This window comes from Leopardus geoffroyi, chromosome A3 (genome assembly GCF_018350155.1).
Source record: "Leopardus geoffroyi isolate Oge1 chromosome A3, O.geoffroyi_Oge1_pat1.0, whole genome shotgun sequence".
NCBI classification, from domain to species: domain Eukaryota; kingdom Metazoa; phylum Chordata; class Mammalia; order Carnivora; family Felidae; genus Leopardus; species Leopardus geoffroyi.
In genome coordinates, this window is record NC_059336.1 from 134,160,406 (window position 1) to 134,177,178 (window position 16,773).

Consider the following 16,773-nt stretch of genomic DNA (forward strand, 5'->3'; position numbering starts at 1 on the left):
TTATTGATTGGGAAGACTTTCTGAAATGGCGCCTGAAGACACATTTTTATGCCGACTGATTTGTCTCGCCTTTAGAATTAATGATACCTGTCTTCTTTTAGAAAGCCTTTTATAAAGCAAAACCGAGCCAAAATGACCCCCAGACTCTATGTCCTAGAAATAACAACATAAAGAAAGATCCATGCGGAATCACTGTCTAAAGCTGAAGTCAGTGATGCACGGCCATCTCTCCGCTCACGTTTCGTCAGATTTTGCTGCCGCAGAAAGAAATGGAAATAAAATGAAAAACCAAAAGATACAGAGCAACACCCAACACAATGACTAGCCATTTTCTTAATAACATGCTTCAAGTGGAAAGAGTAACTAGCTACCTTTTCCTGGAGTCGTAAATGACTGTGCCCTGGCCAGTCTCTATTTTGGGGTAACTTCTCTGAGAAATTAACTTGGTAATACCGCTTTTTTGTCCTTCACCGCTAAAGGACACCCGTGAAGAGTTTGACAGACTTCAACATCTGCCTCCTTCCCAGTTTTAAGTATTTTTGGTTCTGTATGTGCAGATTGGTCAACAAAGTACCTTCGCTCCTGACTTTGTGTCACAAGGAGAAAGGAGTCAAACACCCCACACAGACATGTTCCAAGCCAAGCTTCGTCTGTCACCTATGCACGACCGCCTCTCGGAACCAGAAAGGCACCGCATGAAGCAGTAGGAATGACACTAGAGATAATTCAGGTGGAACGAGAGAAACCCTTCTACGTGCAGAGGGAGACCGTATGAGCTCATTCCTGCCTGCCTTGAAGAGTCGAATCTTGACCTGTGCCCAGGAGCGGTCCGACATCGTCGCCCGAACATGGGGAGGGGGCCCCAGCTGTAACAGCCGGTTTTTGTCGTCCGCCTTGCCCGGGTAAGACTAGAATGTGGCGTTCTGTGCTTTTTTGTTTTTGTTACTCCAAAATATTTTTTTAAAGAAGGGTTATTTTTCAACAGATCCGTAAACTATTTCTTGTTGTATGGTTCTCAGTTTGAACTCCCGCTGTGTCGGTTACACTGTGACGTGATGATTTCATAACCCCTCCTTTCCAGTCCGTGTCCCTGGCGCTGCTGGCTTATTGCTGGGTTTTACAGATGTTTTTAACTTGCGTATAAATGTTTTTTTTTCTAATTTCTGTGTCTTTAAAACGGATTAAACGGTAGTTTAAAAATATGTGTGTGTGTTTGCTAATTTCTGAGGCTTTAAATTCCATCTATAGAAGTGAACTCCAGGCCTTTCACCTCAGGAGAGATCATGGTCTTTCGTTTACTAGGGGATTCTTCAACATGATGATTATATTCTAAGGAATCATTAACTCTTTAATCGCTTACAGATGACTTAAAACATTGCAGGGACGTGGATGGAGCTAGAGTGAGTGTATTATGCAGAGCGAAAGAAGTCAGAGACAAATGCCATGTGATGTCACTCGTGTGGAACTTAAGAAACAAAATAGATGAACATATGGGAGGGGGGAAAATAGAGGGAAACAAACCATGAGAGACTTCAGGATGGAGAACAAACAGGGTTGCTGGAGGGAGGTGGGGGGCAGGGGCTAAATGGGTGATGGGCATTAAGGAGGGCCCTTGGGATGAGCACGTGGTGTTATATGTAAGTGATCAATCACTGAATTCTCCTGAAACAGTGCACTTGTATATTAACTAACTGGAATTTAAATAAAAATTTGAAAAGAAAAACACTTAAATTGTAGTCACATAAACGCTTTGGAAGGCAATTAAAACAACCTTAAGTTAGGGGCGCCTGGCTGTCTCAGTAGAGCATGCGACTCTTGATCTCGGGCTTGTGAGTTCAAGCCCCACGTCGGGCATGGAGCTTACTTCAAAACACAAACCCCTCAAGTGAGTGTACCTCTCAAGTGAGACCTCAAAACACAAACCTCTCAAGTGAGAGCACCAGGGCTCCCACTGGGTTTCTGTGCCTTGATTTCAAACTCCAGGGAACTGTGCGTCCAGAGGCCCCTCTAGACTCTGTCGTGAACCACCATGGGAAAAACGTCTTCCGCTAACCCTCGTACGAAGATGCCAGGCTGGACACCCCCAAGTAAGCCCGTCCTGGTACTTGCTCACTGGGAAGGCCTTAGACTGTGATGGCAGGTTTAATGACTCCCTTTTGAGATTCAGGGCTGTGCTGACATTGGGCCACGACCACGAGTGGTAGGGGCACCGCTCCTGGAGTTGCCTGCCAGCCCAGCACATCCCTCCCAAACACAACAGCTTGGGTAACGTGCTTCGTGGGAAGGAAGGCCCGTGGAAGGGCCCCTGTTTTATATGGATGAATATTGTAATAATGTATTTTGTATTCGTTCTTTGAACTATCCATTCCATGATTCATGAGTTCCTACCACTTGCGGGGCAACTGAAAACTAAACCATGGCCCTTGGCTTCAAGAAGCTAGCAAGTGATTACCATATAGTACAGGAAGAGCTTTATTGTAGGCATGCACAAAGGGGCCTCTGGGACCAGGAGGAGGGGGGAGCTGGGGAAGAGTCTGGGACAGCTGTGCACAGGGTTTGTGAGGAAGTGTTTTACTGGCAGAGAAAGATGTGGGAGGGGCAATAACTAGAGGAAGGAAAAAAGCGTCTGTGGAGAATTTTCTAGCATTACACACCCATAGACGAAAACGAACAAGGTTAAATCCACTGTGTGCCAACTATCCAACACTAACTTGTCTTCCCCCAATTAGGAAAGGAATAATAGGAAGACGTGGAGTTTAGACCATTTTTGAAAAATAAAAAAATAAGACTTTATGAAATATTTCAAGCATATAGTTCACTACAGAACACAATTAATAGACACTCATGTGCCCACTGCTGACGTTGAACAAATGTTTTTGCTTTGCCACATTAGGTTCAAAATTTGTCTTTTTAAAAAAAAATTTTTTAAGTGTATTTACTTTGAGAGACAGTGCAAGTGGGGCTGGGGGCAGAGAGAGAGAGAGAGAGAGAGAGAGAGAGAGAATCCCAAGCAGACTCCATGCTGCCGGCTGCAGAGCCCGACGTGGGGCTCCAGCTAATGAACCGTGAGATCGTGATCTGACCTGAAAGTAAGAGTCAGATGCTGGGGCACCTGGGTGGCCCAGTCGGTTAAGCGTCTGACTTTGGCCCAGGCCATGATCTTGCAGTTGCTGAGTTCGAGCCCCACCTCCGGCTCTGTGCTGAGAACTTAGAACTTGGAGCCTGCTTTGGATTCTGTGTCTCCCTCTTTCTCTGCCCCTCCCCCACTTGTGCTCTGTCCCTGTCTCTCAAAAATGGACAAACGAAAAACTTTTAAAAACTCAGACACTTAACTGAGCTACCCAGGCGTCCCAACCTTTTTTTTTTTTTTTCTTTTTTTTAAATAAAAAGCACATTGCACATAAGGCCAACATACCTTTCTCTTCTCCCTCCTTTAGAAGTAACAGCTACGTCAGTATGAGCCTCTTTTTGTCAGCTTTTTGGTTGCCTTTCTTTCTTGTAAACCTAGCTACATGGCTTTAAAAACAGTTTTATGTTCAGGACGCCTGGGTGACTCAGTCGGGTAGGTGTCCTCCTCTTTGGTTTCGGCTCAGGTCGTGATCTCACGGTCTCGTGGGTTCAAGCCCTGCGTTGGGCTCCTTGCTCTCCCTCTCTCTCTTCCCATCTCCCTCCCATGTTGTCTCTGTCTCTCTCAAAAATAATAAATAAACATGAAAATATTTTTTAAAATTTTACGTTCTATTTTGTATGCTTTTCTAGGTGTCTATAGCAAGACGGTGGCGTTGGCTCATTCAAGCTTGTTGCTATAGGCAGATGTCGGCTCAGATTGTTAATGTCATTAAAATACTGCATTTCTCTTTACCGGTAAGCTCTTTTCCATTTTCTTACTACATTTCTTTTTCAAATGTGCTTTGTTTTGTGCTTGTGTTCTTTTTTTGTGCTCACGTCCTGCAGAGCAATTCTGGTGGCACCCATTAGCATAGGCTGAGACTCGCTACCAGCCGAGGGCAGGCCCAGATCTGCCGGCCAGGGCTGAGTGGGGTGCGCTGTGCCCAGGAGAGGGATGCCATTCACTGGTTGCCGTCCTTTTTTGTGGGGTGGGTAAGAGAGTACTGTGAGGAGACGAGCCTAAGATCTGAGCTACCGTCAGTGGGGAAGGCCACCGCCCCCCCGCCTGGAGACCGAGGGCTCCTGAGACCATGAGGCCCCTCCAGCTGGCCAACTGGACCACCAGCCCCTCAGGAAAGCTGAGTTCCTGTTTGTCACCCCACACCTTTTAAATGCATGAGTCACCTGCTCTCAGGAAGAATGTTATAAACACATTGCCTCAGGATTGAGCTGCTGCTCCCATCCCCGCCAAAAACAAAAAAAACACACAAGTACTGGAAAACCATCCTATAATCCACAGCCTTTACAATAAAGCTTAAAAGAGCAGTCAACATAGGACCTGTGTTTCCTCACTCGTTCCCAACCCTCTGCTGAACACCATGTGAGGGTTATTTTTGATCTCTGTTGCTGACTGTGGTAGTTGGTTTTCCATTTTTGTATCACATGATCTTTGCAGCATTGGGCTCTGTTGACCAGTCTCTTCTTGAGATCTCTTGCGTTTTTTTGTTTTGTTTTTTTTAAGTTTATTTATTTATTTTCTGGCGGGGGGAGAGAGAATCCCACGCAGGCTCCACACTGTCAGCACAGAGCCCAACACAGGGCTTGAACTCATGCACTGTGAGATCATGACCTGAGCTGAAACCAAGAGTCAGACGCTTACCCCACTGAGCTACCCAGGCGCCCCAAGATCTCTTACCTTCTATCCTCTTGCTTCTGCCTCTGGCTGATCACTCTCTGCCGAGATACCACGCCCTGTTCCCCGGTTCACACCCTTGTTTACTCTAGTTCCTCAATGCCTGTCCCGCCTCCTGGGCAGGTCTGTCTCCCAGCTTCCTCTCCCTCTCTCCTTCTCCCGCATCTGGCCAATATGCATGCAACTCCCACCTCAAAATCACAGGCACCTCAAATTTAGGACCTCCAAATCCATCATCCAGTTTCATCACCCGAAACTTGTGATTCCTCTCGTAATGCCTGTCCCATTCACTATCACAGACATTTCCCTGGCTGCCCAAGTCAGGAACGCGTGCACAACCCGTAGCCTTCCTTACCCACCGCCACGTGTCTGCAACTTCCGCATGTGCTGCCTCCTGCGCAGTTGACTCCCCGCGGCCCCAGCCTCCCCATTTCCCACCTAGGTGGTAACCTTGCTGATCTTGCACGGTCCAGGCAGGCCTTCCTCCAATCCGCCCTCTAAAGCGCAGCCTTGGACCGTCTTTGTAACATCAACACATGTTTTATGTTCCTCGAAAAGGAAACTGTTCCCCGAAACCTTTATGATAAATTCAAACTCTTAAGTATGGCATACATTCTACGATCCAACCCCTGCTTATCCTGAGCTGTGCTTTTCTCTCCTGATTCACGCCCCTCCCGATACACACGTACTGCCATGGACTGAAGGTGTCCCCCATGAGATTTATGTTGAAATCCTAACCCCGAGGTGATGGTGTTAGGCGGTGGGGCCTTAGGTCATGAGGGTGGGGTCCTCAAAATGGGATCAGTGCCATTCTTAAAGAGACCCCAGAGAGCTCCCTGGCCCCTTCCATCGTGGAGGACACAGTGAAAAGTCAGCAGACTGCAACGTGCAGGAGGGCCTCTCGCCGGAACTTGACCTCACTGGCATCCTGATCTTTTTTTTTTTTTTTTTTTTTTAATTTTTTTTTTTTCAACGTTTATTTATTTTTGGGACAGAGAGAGACAGAGCATGAACGGGGGAGGGGCAGAGAGAGAGGGAGACACAGAATCAGAAACAGGCTCCAGGCTCTGAGCCATCAGCCCAGAGCCCGACGCGGGGCTCGAACTCACGGACCGCGAGATCGTGACCTGGCTGAAGTCGGACGCTTAACCGACTGCGCCACCCAGGCGCCCCATTGGCATCCTGATCTTAAACTTCCAACCTACAGAACTATGAGAAGGAAGTTTCTGTTGCTTATAAGCCACCCGGTCTACGGTATTTTGTTAAAAGCCCCAACGACTAAGACACTCACCTTTGTTATGCTTCAGCCTTGTTGGATAATTATACTTCCTCCAATCTCTCTCTCCTGCCTCCTAGCCTGTGTACGTGCTGTTCCCTTTACCCAGGATTCCCCTTCATACCACATCGCCCCGACCTGTGCTGCCTAGCTAACTCTGGTTTCATCATCAGGATACATCCTCGTTGTCACTAGTCAGGAAATGTTCAATAAGCTAGTATTACGTGCCAGACAGAATGATGAGGACTAAGCGTTCAGACATGAGCCACTTCTCTCTGGGCTGAGGCGTGAGCCGGGGAGCTGCCTGAAGCCAGCATTCCCGGCTTGCCGTGCTAGTATTTGAAATGTTCTTCCCATCCTTAGACATGTAAAATTGTAAGTGGAAGATCTACACCTGGTCAAAAAGGAAGTTGTCTCCGGTCAAAATTTATTCAAGAGAAAAACAGCGGGCACATCATAGTGGAGAGACGTTCTACGAACTACCAGACCGGTATTCTTCAAAACTGCCAAGGTCGTCAAAAATAAGAAAGGTCTAAGAAATTGTCACAGTCAAGAGAGCCTAAGGAGACACGATGACTAAATGTCACATATCCTGCATGGGATTCTGGGACAGAAAAGGACATGAGGATAAAAGAAAGGCTAAGGAAATCTGAATCAAGTGTGGGTTTTAGTTAATGATAATGTGTCAGCATTGGTTTATAGTTATGACAAATGTACTAAGATAAGATGTTAACAGTTGGGGAAGCATGTGGGGTATGTGGGGACTCTTAATCTCAGGGTCGTGGGTGTGAGCCCCATGTTGGGGGTAGATATTACTTAAGTAAATTAATTAAAACTTGAAAAAAAAACTATTCTAAAATAAAAGCTTATATGTACGTACACACACACGTGTGTGTGTGTGTGTGTGTGTGTAATAGTGCATTGGTAACTCTATGCTAAATCACTGAGATTTAGAGTCTCTCAGTGATTTAGCATAGAGTTACCAATGCACTATCATGCACTAGAATTTTTTTTTCTGGATCATACAACATAGAATTCATCAAAATCCCTGTGCTTTTAGGACAGTACTTTAACTGTAGCAATGCTCCAGGACTGATTACAGACCAGAAGTAAGAACGTGGGCTAAGGTCATGGAAAAAGTGCAAGGTGGTGTCAGAACAGATGGAACCTGTATACCTGGGGGAGTAACAGGCTCCGAAGCACGCCCCCTGGCGGCCTGACTTAGAACGGCAGACAAGATCTTTGTTGGAAGGCAGGCCAGGGACCTGGGGAGCCAGAGTGTGGGCAGGTTCTTCTGTAAGGATATTGAAATCATCAAGGATCATGTGGTGGAGAGAGTGACAATAATCAGGTTCTAATTTGTTTCAGTAGGGAGTGACCCAGGGGAGTCTGTAGGTGTCAGCAGCAAGGAGGGATGGCATGAGCTTCTAAACCCTAGGGTTTTAGGAAGGAAGCAGAGACAATTTTTTGCAGGTGACAATGAGGAGGAAGGAGGGCACCTTCCTCATCTCCAGGGTCAGTGATGAGAGAGGGAAACCAGCTAACACTTAAGATGTCTGCAAGGACAGGTATGATCTCAAGAGAGAGAAGGGTTTTCATTAGAGCAAATGTCGAAGGCAAGCAATTGAGGAAATAGGGGATATTTTACTAACAATGTGCCATAAATTCCGGGACAGTGCAGTTTCGGGGGAGGAGGGAGGGTGTGGAAGAGAGGCAGTACAGAGCGGCATGGGGATAGCAAGTTTTCCTCTTCCAATACTGATGAAAACAGAAATGATTTGGCAAACATAAATATACTGAAACGCTATCTTCTAGATGAGAGAAACTTCCAGGCAATCACTGTGGCAGCATGAAGTTTGGATTGTTTAGCCATTTGTACAGGAATTTCCACCAAAAAGCACCACCAAAAATACCTACTCACATTGTGGCTTATGGGTCGAAAATTCCTAATGGAATAAAATGTCAGGAGCACATGATTATTGGAATAAAATTCCATAGTTCTTCATTATTAGTCAGTTTCTCTTTGAGCAAACTGATTCAGAACGTCACATGATAGTCATTTGGGCCGTTTCCTTATATTGGAGGTATTTTGAATCATTCTATTGTCTACTTTTCTGTTATTCTTGATAAAAGTTAATAAAAGTTTTAATTAATTTTATATGTTTATGGCCTACCTGTGCCCCTGGAGGAAAATTACTCTCAGGAAAAGACTGTGCACCAGTATAGAAGACAAGTATGGCGACTCCCTCTCTTACTGCTTCGAGGACACTGATAAATGTAATTTGACCACTTCTTTTCTGTTTTTATGGGCTGGAGTGGGTTTCAGTGAACGTACGGCTTATTCGATCTGCAGATTAAGCACATCCTTGAATTCTCTCTTCTCTTCTTCCTGTTGCCCCTTTAAGTAAACTTATTAGATTGGTAACATGAAGATGTGCCCTGCTGGTAGCCTAGTTTGGCTTTATTTATTTATTTTTTTAATAATTTTTAAATTTTATTTAAATCGAAGTCAGTTAACCTATAGTGTAGTAATGGTTTCAGGAATAGAATTTAGGGATTCATCACTTACATAGAACACCCAGTGCTCATCCCAAAAGTGCCCTCCTTAATGCCCCTTGCCCATTTAGCCCATCCTCCTACCCAACGCCTCTCCAGAAACCCTCAGTTTGTTCTCTGTATTTGAGAGACTCTGATGGTTTGCCTCCCTCTCCCTTTTTATCTTATTTTTCCTTCCTTTCCCCTATTTCATCTGTTTTGTTTCTTAAATTCCACACCTGAGGGAAATCATGTGATATTTATCTTTCTCGGACTGACTGATTTCACTTAGCATAATATATCTCTAATTGCATCCACATTGTAGCAAATGGCAAGATTTCTTTTTTTTTGGTCACTGAGTAATATTCCATTGAGTATATATATCACATCTTCTTTATCCATTCATTGGTCGATGGACATTTGGACTCTTTCTATACTTTGGCTATTGTTGAAAGTGCTGCTGTAAACGTTGGGGTGCACGTGCCCCTTCGAATCAGTATTTTTGTATCCTTTGTATAAATACCTAGGAGTGCAATTGCTGGGTTGTAGGGTAGTCTTGGTTTTAATTTTTTGAGGAACCTCCATACTGTTTTCCAGTTTGCATTCCCACCAGCACTGCGAAGGGATTCCCCTTTCTCTGCATCCTCACCAACATTTATTGTTTCCTGAATTGCTAATTTTCTTGTTTGACTTTAGTCGCCCTGCAAACAACTAAAACTCAAAGTCTTTTTCATATGAACTGATAATGAACTCTGTTATAACTTTCTTTCCTCCAGTTCTGTCCCTCTTTCTGTCTGTCTCTCCCTCTGTCCCCACTCCATCTGTACACAGGGTTTTACATTTGCCCCCTCAGCGCTGCCTCTCATATCTGTTCTTAATGCTGTGTTCCAGAGTATTCCTTTTCTTTCTGGTGCATCTGAGGGTGAAGGAGACTTCCTTCTGTGTGTGTGTGTGTGTGTGTTTTAATGTAGAGGGAACATACTAATTAGTCAGGGAGGAAGCTGGCAAAGATACTAAGAGAAGTGACAGTGACACCATCATTAATTAAGGCAAAAAAAAAAAAAATGACATCTCAACAACATCCCTGTTATCCCCTCTCCTTTTCAGTAATGGATGTTTAAAGCAACAACTTTGGTTGGGGCACCTGGGTGGCTCAGTTGGTTGAGTGTCCAACTCTTGATTTCAGCTCAGGTCATGATCTCATGGCTCGTGGGATCGAGCCCCATGTTGGGCTCTGTGCTAACAGCATGGAGCCTGCTTGGGATTCTCTCTGCCCCTCTGCTTGTGTGTGTGCTCTTTGTTTCTTTCTCTCAAAATAAATGATAACTTACCAAAAAACAGGTAATAACTTTGGTCAATAAAGTTTTTGTTTCAAATCTATTTAGAAAGTTAAAGAACTCTCTGTGGTGAGATTAGGAGAGATACCTCTTCAGGTTTTTTGCATTTTCCAAATTCTTCATAATGAACACATGCTCCTTTTATAATCAAAGGAAAGCAGTTAAAAAAATTAAAAAAAAATTTTTTAATGTTTATTCATTTTTGAGAGAGAGAGAGAGAGAGAGATAAAGTGCAAGCAGGGGAGGGGCAGAGAGAGAGGGACACATAGAATCTGAAGCAGGCTCCAGGCTCTGAGCTGTCAGCACAGGGGCTTGAACCCACGAACCGTGAGATCATGATTTGAGCTGAAGTCGGACACTTAACCGACTGAGCCACCCAGGCACCCCTGGAAAGCAGTCTAAGATGTTTATTTATTTCTTTTGAGAGGGTGGGGGAGGGACAGAGAGAGAGGGAGACAGAATCCCAAGCAGCCTGCAAAGCTGTCAGTGCAGGGCCTAGGCATGGGGCTTGAACTCACAAACCATGAGATCATGACCTGAGCTGAAACCAAGAGGCGCCCTAAAGGAAGGCCGTTTTAAAAGCAACATAGCGTGTATAACTTCTTAAGATTTCTATGGAAAATATGATCTAAAATGAAACTGAAGCCATGTAAGGAGATTGGGCTGCTGAGATCCTCATCCCGATATGCTGATACTGTTAAAAAAGATAGAAGGGTGATGAAAATTACAGTGTTGATGGGGAGGGTGGTGAGGGGTGGAACAATACCTCATAGTTTTCCTTGCACGTAATGGCACAGGACACGTAGAGAGGCCGGACTCTTAGAGTGATTGACGTGTTTCTGCTGAAGCAGGAAAGCCTTCGGATGGGTTTGCCAGAAAGATTTAGGTAAGCTGTATAAACTGCAAAAAGATCAAGGAAAGTGGAAGAAGAGAGAGGCTGGAAAGAAAACGGAGGAGAAGGAATTTCAGTTCTATTTTGCAATAGTTACATTGAAGCAAGGTGGGAGTATTAGAATCCCTAAGCACGAAAGGAATAAACGACATTTGGCATGAGTTAGGGCATATTTATTATCAAAACAGATGTAATTTCCTAAATGTAACCATTGTGTTGATAGAGGAGAATGGGATATGGCGGGATTATAAAATAACTCTCTTTTCCTCAGAACCGCATCTGCACAAACTCTACAGCTACGCCTCGCTCCCCGCCCCTGGGAGCGGATGAAATATCCAGTAGGGCTCATCACTTAACAATTTTCCTCCTTGGGGCGCTTGGGTTAGGGCTCAGTTGGTTAAGTGTCTGACTCCTGATTTCGGCTCAGGTCATGATCTAACAGTTCAAGATTTGGAGCCCTGCACTGGGCTCTATGCTGACAGTGTGGAGCCCGCTTGGGATTCTCTCTTCTTCTCTCTCTGCCCCTCCCCTGCTATGTGCCCATATGCGTTCTCTCTCTGGCTCGCTCTCAAAATAAATAAATGAACTTTAAAAAAAAAATAATTTTCTCCTCCCTCTTAGATCATAAAACTATCTGTTCACTTTTGGTTTAAAGATTCTCATTTTGGTAATTAAATGCATGGCCTGGATAATACTAAAACTCCTGAATTTAAGGTTCTCCCTTCCCCAGGTCAGATATGCAAGGGAGGAGGAACCCTAGCTGGCAAGATCTCTCATTTCCCTCAGTGCTTCTCTCTTCTCCCTCTCGGCTTTCCTTGCTGTCATCCGACCTTCCTCTCATCCTCCACTAAAATTTGGGCTGGAGTAAAGCCTGTTTCCAGTAGCTTCTTTCCAGGCTGTTATATGGACGGTTTTAAAAACGATTCCTAAAAGAACCACTTGTACACTGAGTATCTTCAGGGTTGTTTTGGGAAGGGGGATGACAGAGGAAGGGAGGGCATTCAGGTAGCATCGGCAATTGTCTTTCTGGCGTCTGGGACTGAACGTCGCACTTCTAGAATGGGATTTGCCAGGCTCTTAACTGAGAAATCCCCACAGCAGTGCATGGGTGCTTGGGACCACTTAAGCTGGAGGACCAGAGCTTCCTGCCCCACCTCCCGTACCTTGCCTGCTGTTGTATATTCCAGTATCCCCCAGAGAGGTGTTCTGGAGAGGCAGTTCACTGGCACTCAGCCCGGCTGACACCTGCTGGGTGGGCAGAGCTCAGCTGATACAGAAGCTGAGGCCTGTCTAACGCCAGCTTGTTGGAAGGGGTGGTTGTGCTAACCGGGCAGGCCCGTTGCGCTTCCAGAAATTATGGGGAGAAGGGGCTGGGGCGCGTGGTGGTGCCACACGGGATTATCACAGGCGGGGGAGCTCCTCGGGGAAGGCGCATGAGGATTCAAGAACCCTGCCTTCCTGAGTCATCATCTCCCTGCCCGACACTTCAGTGAGATCTTCAGTGCCTTTTGGCCCGTTTTCTGATACGTAAGTCACATTTTCTCTTTGTGTGCGCAAACTCCTCCAGAACATCTGTCAAATGCCTGGCTGACTACTCAATTCATTGTGTTTCGAGCCCAGGCTACCTTTCTGGGGCTACCGATTCTTGTCAAACCACAAATTCCTATTCCCATGTCACTGTCACAATCAGGGGTTACTAAAATGTCACCTGCTATCCTGGGTAGGCCTTCAAAAAATCACTTGACATTAAAACAGTATGTTCATATTGAAATCACTGATTTGGACACGATGGGACTGAAACCCAAGTCTGAGAATGGTATGTCATTAGGATCAGCTGGGGAGATGTTTTTTTTTAAATCCCCAAGTGTGCTTTTAGTTTTTAAGAAGGTCCACGGATGCGTCTGATGTGCCAAGGCTGGGAACCATTGAAAACATTTCTCTGTGGATCAAGCTGGCAACTTCTAGAAAAAGCCAACAAGGAGTATGGCTCCATCAGATATTGCTGTGACATGCATGAGACCAGGAGGGAGCACCCCCAAATAATTTGACAGCGTTGTAGATAGTGTGGTTTCTTCCTCAGTGGTTTGTTAAGGCCAGACACTGTGCCAAACAGGGTAAGGGAGTTGGTGCGGAATAAGGATGGACTGAACCTTATAGTGGGAGAAGACAGGTAAACAGGTTAAAAATGCTTTAACACATGCTGAGTACCTACTAGGCCCTATGGATACCGAAGATGGGCTGGCCAGCTCTGCTTGAAGTCTTCCAGGAAGCTATACAAAACTGGGGACTACTTAAATTGTATCTTAGAAAAAGGAATTCATCTCTTGGAAGCAGCTGGGCAAGAGGCAGGGAAGAACGTCCTGGGAAAAGAATGGAAATGAGGAAGAGTCAGGCCCATGGTTCCAGGAACTGTAAATACTTGCCAGCCTGGGGGTGGGGGCAGGATAGGCGGAAACTAGTGGGTGGAGCAGGGGTTAGAAGTGGGTCAGGAGCCCGCCCCCCCCCCCCAGGAGTCTTGCATGTTAAGTACTTTTTGGGAATCTATTTTATGGAAATGGAAGGCTGCTGAGGAGTTTAGGCAAAGCAGTGACCTGAGGGAGCAATCTGCTGGAGAACCAGTTAGCAGGGCACCAGCAGAGGCAGGGAGAGGGTTGGGGGCTCTGGGGATAGCCCTGGAGGGGAGCTTCAGCAGCCTTTAGACTGATGGGGGTTTATGAAGAGGCTGATGGGATGTCATTGGGAAGGGGAGGGAGAGGTTATAAAAAGACTTCCCAATTCCAGTCTCGGTCTCGGTGGCTGGGCGACAGGAGCCAGGTCCCCAGACAGGAGCAGTCCAGGAGGAGGATCACACTGGGTGGGGACGGTGAAGAGTCCAGCTTTGCGCTGAACTCTGGAAACACCAGCAATTTAAGGGAGGTCGAATCTGACAGGTGCAGCCAGAGGAATGGGAGGAAAACTAGCAGAATGAGAGTCATAGAAGCCCAGAGAGGGGAACACTTCCAGGAAGGAGTCTGGACCCGAGTGAAACAGTGAGAAGTGAGTTGAAAGCTGTCAATCGCTCTGGCCTCGGGAAAGACCGAGGTACCTTCAGCAGAGACTGGGTGGACGGCCCGGGCTGGCCAGGGGTCTGGGGAGCCGGGGAGGGAGGCGGTGGGCTCTCTGGAAGACCAGGAGTGCAGATCCCACAGGCGCTCCACGGGGCTGACACCTCTCCTGTGGGTTCCCGAGGAAGGGGCTTGAGCAGGCCTTCGTCTGCAACGCCTTAGAGATGTCTTCTGAAATTATAATTGGGTTTAAATTACTCTGCGTACAATTTGATTACAATGGTGAATAGGGATTAGGAGTGAGTGAACGTTAATCGGAAGAGTGACACTGACGAGGAAGAAAATACTGCCCGCGGCGCTTGTCAAATTGCACCCCTTTGGAGGCCAGAGGGAGGGGGCGGAGGGCCGCTGAGCGCGGTGATTCGCTGACCCTGCACCACACCCACCCGCCCACACGCGCCCCGCAGCCTTCGGGGCTGGCCCCCGCCCGCCTGGGGGGCGTGGCCACCTTCCGCCCCGCCCCGTCACCCGCGGCCACGTGATCTGTCAGTTCGCGGAGATGGAGGAAAATGGCCGCCGGGTTTGTTGAGGGCGAAGCGCTGAAAGCCGCCGTCTCTCCCTTTCCCGTCCTCTGACAGCGCCCGCGGCAAAGCGGGTCCTTTCCGTTCGAGCTGTAGGCGCGGTCCTCGGGCCGCGTTATGAGACGGTCAGTGCGGTGGTCGGCTTCGCGGGATGACTGGGGCGAGCAGGTGGGGGCGAGGCCCAGCGGGGAGGGGGCGAGGCCGGGTGTCTCGCCGGGCGACGCCGGGTGCGGAGGGCCCGCGGCCTGGTGAGGAGGGGGCGAGGCCGGGTGTGGAGGGGCCCGCGGCCGGGTGAGGAGGGAGGTGGGTGGGGAGGGGGCGAGGCCGAGCGCGGAGGGCCCGCGGCCGGGCGTGGGGGGGAGGGGAGGGGGGAGGCCCTGTGAGGAAGGGCCGCGGCCGGGCGGGGAGAGGGCCGGGCCGGGGGTGGGGGGGTCGCGGCTGGGAGCCGGGGTGGGGGCGGGGGGTGGGGGGCTCGGGGTCCGGCTAGCTGGAGCGCCGGGAAGGTCTGGGACTTGGTGTCCGCGGTGGTCAGTCCGCCGGCCGGCGGAGAGGTGCTTGGCTGGGGGCGGGGAACCTGAGTGAAACCATTGTTTTTCTTTTGTCCAGCTGGCACGGCCTCCACTTGGGGACCCGCCGTCGCTGGTACCGTTACCGCAGGCGTTCCAGATTTCTCTCCCCGGGCTTCCAAGGGCGGGGTGGTTGGTTTTCCTCCCTTGCTTTCTTACCGGGCTTCATTGCTCCATTGTCCTGTGTGGGCCTTTATCTGCCTGGCAGAATATCAGCAAGCCATTGATTGCGACGCGTCTGGGATTTATTTATAGGGAAGCGATTTCCTTGTCAGCCAGCAATATTGGGTTATTTTTCTTTCAAGTCGTTGTTGACACAGGGGTTTAAACCGATGAGCAATGTTTTCTTATTAAAAACCGTTTATGGAAGCGTCTCTGCCGGCCGCTAGGGGCGCTGGCTAAAAATGTGGTTTTGCTAGCCTTACCGCTGGCCTGGGGTGTGGCTCTGGAATCACCCCTTCCGATTATGGGGGGCGGGGGTGATTCTGACGTCTTGGCATTGCCCATACTTGGGCAACACGGAGGAACAAACGTCTAAAAAATTAAAGCACCTTAGGGGAGTTGATGGAGAGTCAAGGTTGATAAATTCTGCGGGCAAGACTGCGTTCTTTGTTCTGGAGCTTTAGTAGCACGGACACGCTCATGAAAATCATTCTGGGGTGCTTGTTAAAATGTCGGTTCTGGGCCCACCCCAGATCTACCCAATGGGATTCTCTGGGGGAGAAGCCAAGGAATACGTGTATCTGGCCCACTTACCAAGTCACTCCGGTGGACGCAAGGATGAGAATCCTTGTTCGGCATTCTTTGTGTGAATGATTTCCAGATCCGTTTTTCCCAATGCCGGGTGGATTATCCAACCCAGCTGTTCTTGGAGCACCTCAAATTCAGCCTGCCAAGGCACCCCAGGGCGGGAGTGGTGAGGAGGGAGGGGGGCACTACCCTGCAGAGAGAACTCCTGACTCCACCTCCCCCCCCCCACTTCCGAGTTCCCTCTTCCCTCTTTTTGTTAATGGCTGCACCCTCCTCCAGCCACCTATGCTTGGCATCTAATCATCTTTGAGTTTCCAAAGATTTCAAAAAAAAAATCTCCAGTCGCATGATTTCTTTGATCTTACATCCAGAATCTCTCTTCTCGATATTTTGGTAGGTGAAAAGGTCAAATATGGAGGATCTTACGTTGTTCAAGCTCATATCTGTCCTTTCTTCATCATCCCCACCACCCGTCCCCTCTCCCCTGGGTTGTTTTGGTGGTTCCCTGGCTGGGGAGTTCTCATTTTCCGTGTTTTTCTAGTCGGGGTCACGTACACTGCTGGGAGATTACCTTCCCCAGGACCATGCCAGCGTGCCATCTCCCTCTTCCTGCCTTTGCTCAAAAACTGTCAGTTTCTCAGCTTTATCTGCCACTATTTAGGGCTGTTTTGAAGGCAAGGGCTGGAGACTTACTCTTTTACCTCAGGGAAAAGGAGATTTATGGGACTTAATGGGAATCAGCAAGAAGTCAGCATCCAAGGCAGCTTCACCTTCTGCCCCTCTCCCCGGGGGCCACGTTTGTTTTCTTCCTTATGAGGAGTCGTTTTCTCTGTTCTTATCTGTTCGGTTCTCTCTCTGCTGACTGGCTGTCTCAAAACTGTATCGTTTTGAAAATGGCCCATAATAACTGAGTCTTTGTCTCTAATTCCCAGTTCTCAAGGGAGGAATCTCGTTGGCCTGGCTTATGTTTTTGAGCATTCGCAGGTCCCAG

At 47.9% G+C, this 16,773-nt stretch overlaps 1 protein-coding gene and 1 long non-coding RNA gene across 23 annotated transcripts in view; one reads left to right on the forward strand and one right to left on the reverse strand.

Moving 5' to 3' along the window:
- Positions 1 to 10,430: 10,430 nt before the first annotated feature.
- On the reverse strand, positions 10,431 to 15,723 carry LOC123581637. Of its 2 annotated transcripts, XR_006703886.1 has the most exons (4): positions 15,192 to 15,723; positions 13,927 to 14,116; positions 13,054 to 13,201; positions 10,431 to 10,886 (listed from the first exon to the last, which is right to left on the reverse strand). It is a non-coding gene; the product is annotated as an uncharacterized LOC123581637 (long non-coding RNA). The 2 variants fall into 2 exon arrangements; XR_006703885.1 differs by lacking the exon at positions 10,431 to 10,886 and having other exon boundaries at positions 12,902 to 13,201.
- Positions 14,417 to 16,773, forward strand: part of KIDINS220 (kinase D interacting substrate 220) — a 103,296-nt gene continuing 100,939 nt past the window's right edge. For 12 of the 21 annotated variants that reach the window (XR_006703878.1, XR_006703880.1, XR_006703879.1 and 9 more), the window contains exon 1: positions 14,426 to 14,591. The gene's annotated coding sequence lies outside the window, so the exon portion shown is untranslated. Of the gene's footprint in view, positions 14,635 to 16,773 lie in introns of all 21 variants that reach the window. The other 9 variants (XM_045447800.1, XM_045447807.1, XM_045447811.1 and 6 more) reach the window with 3 other exon arrangements.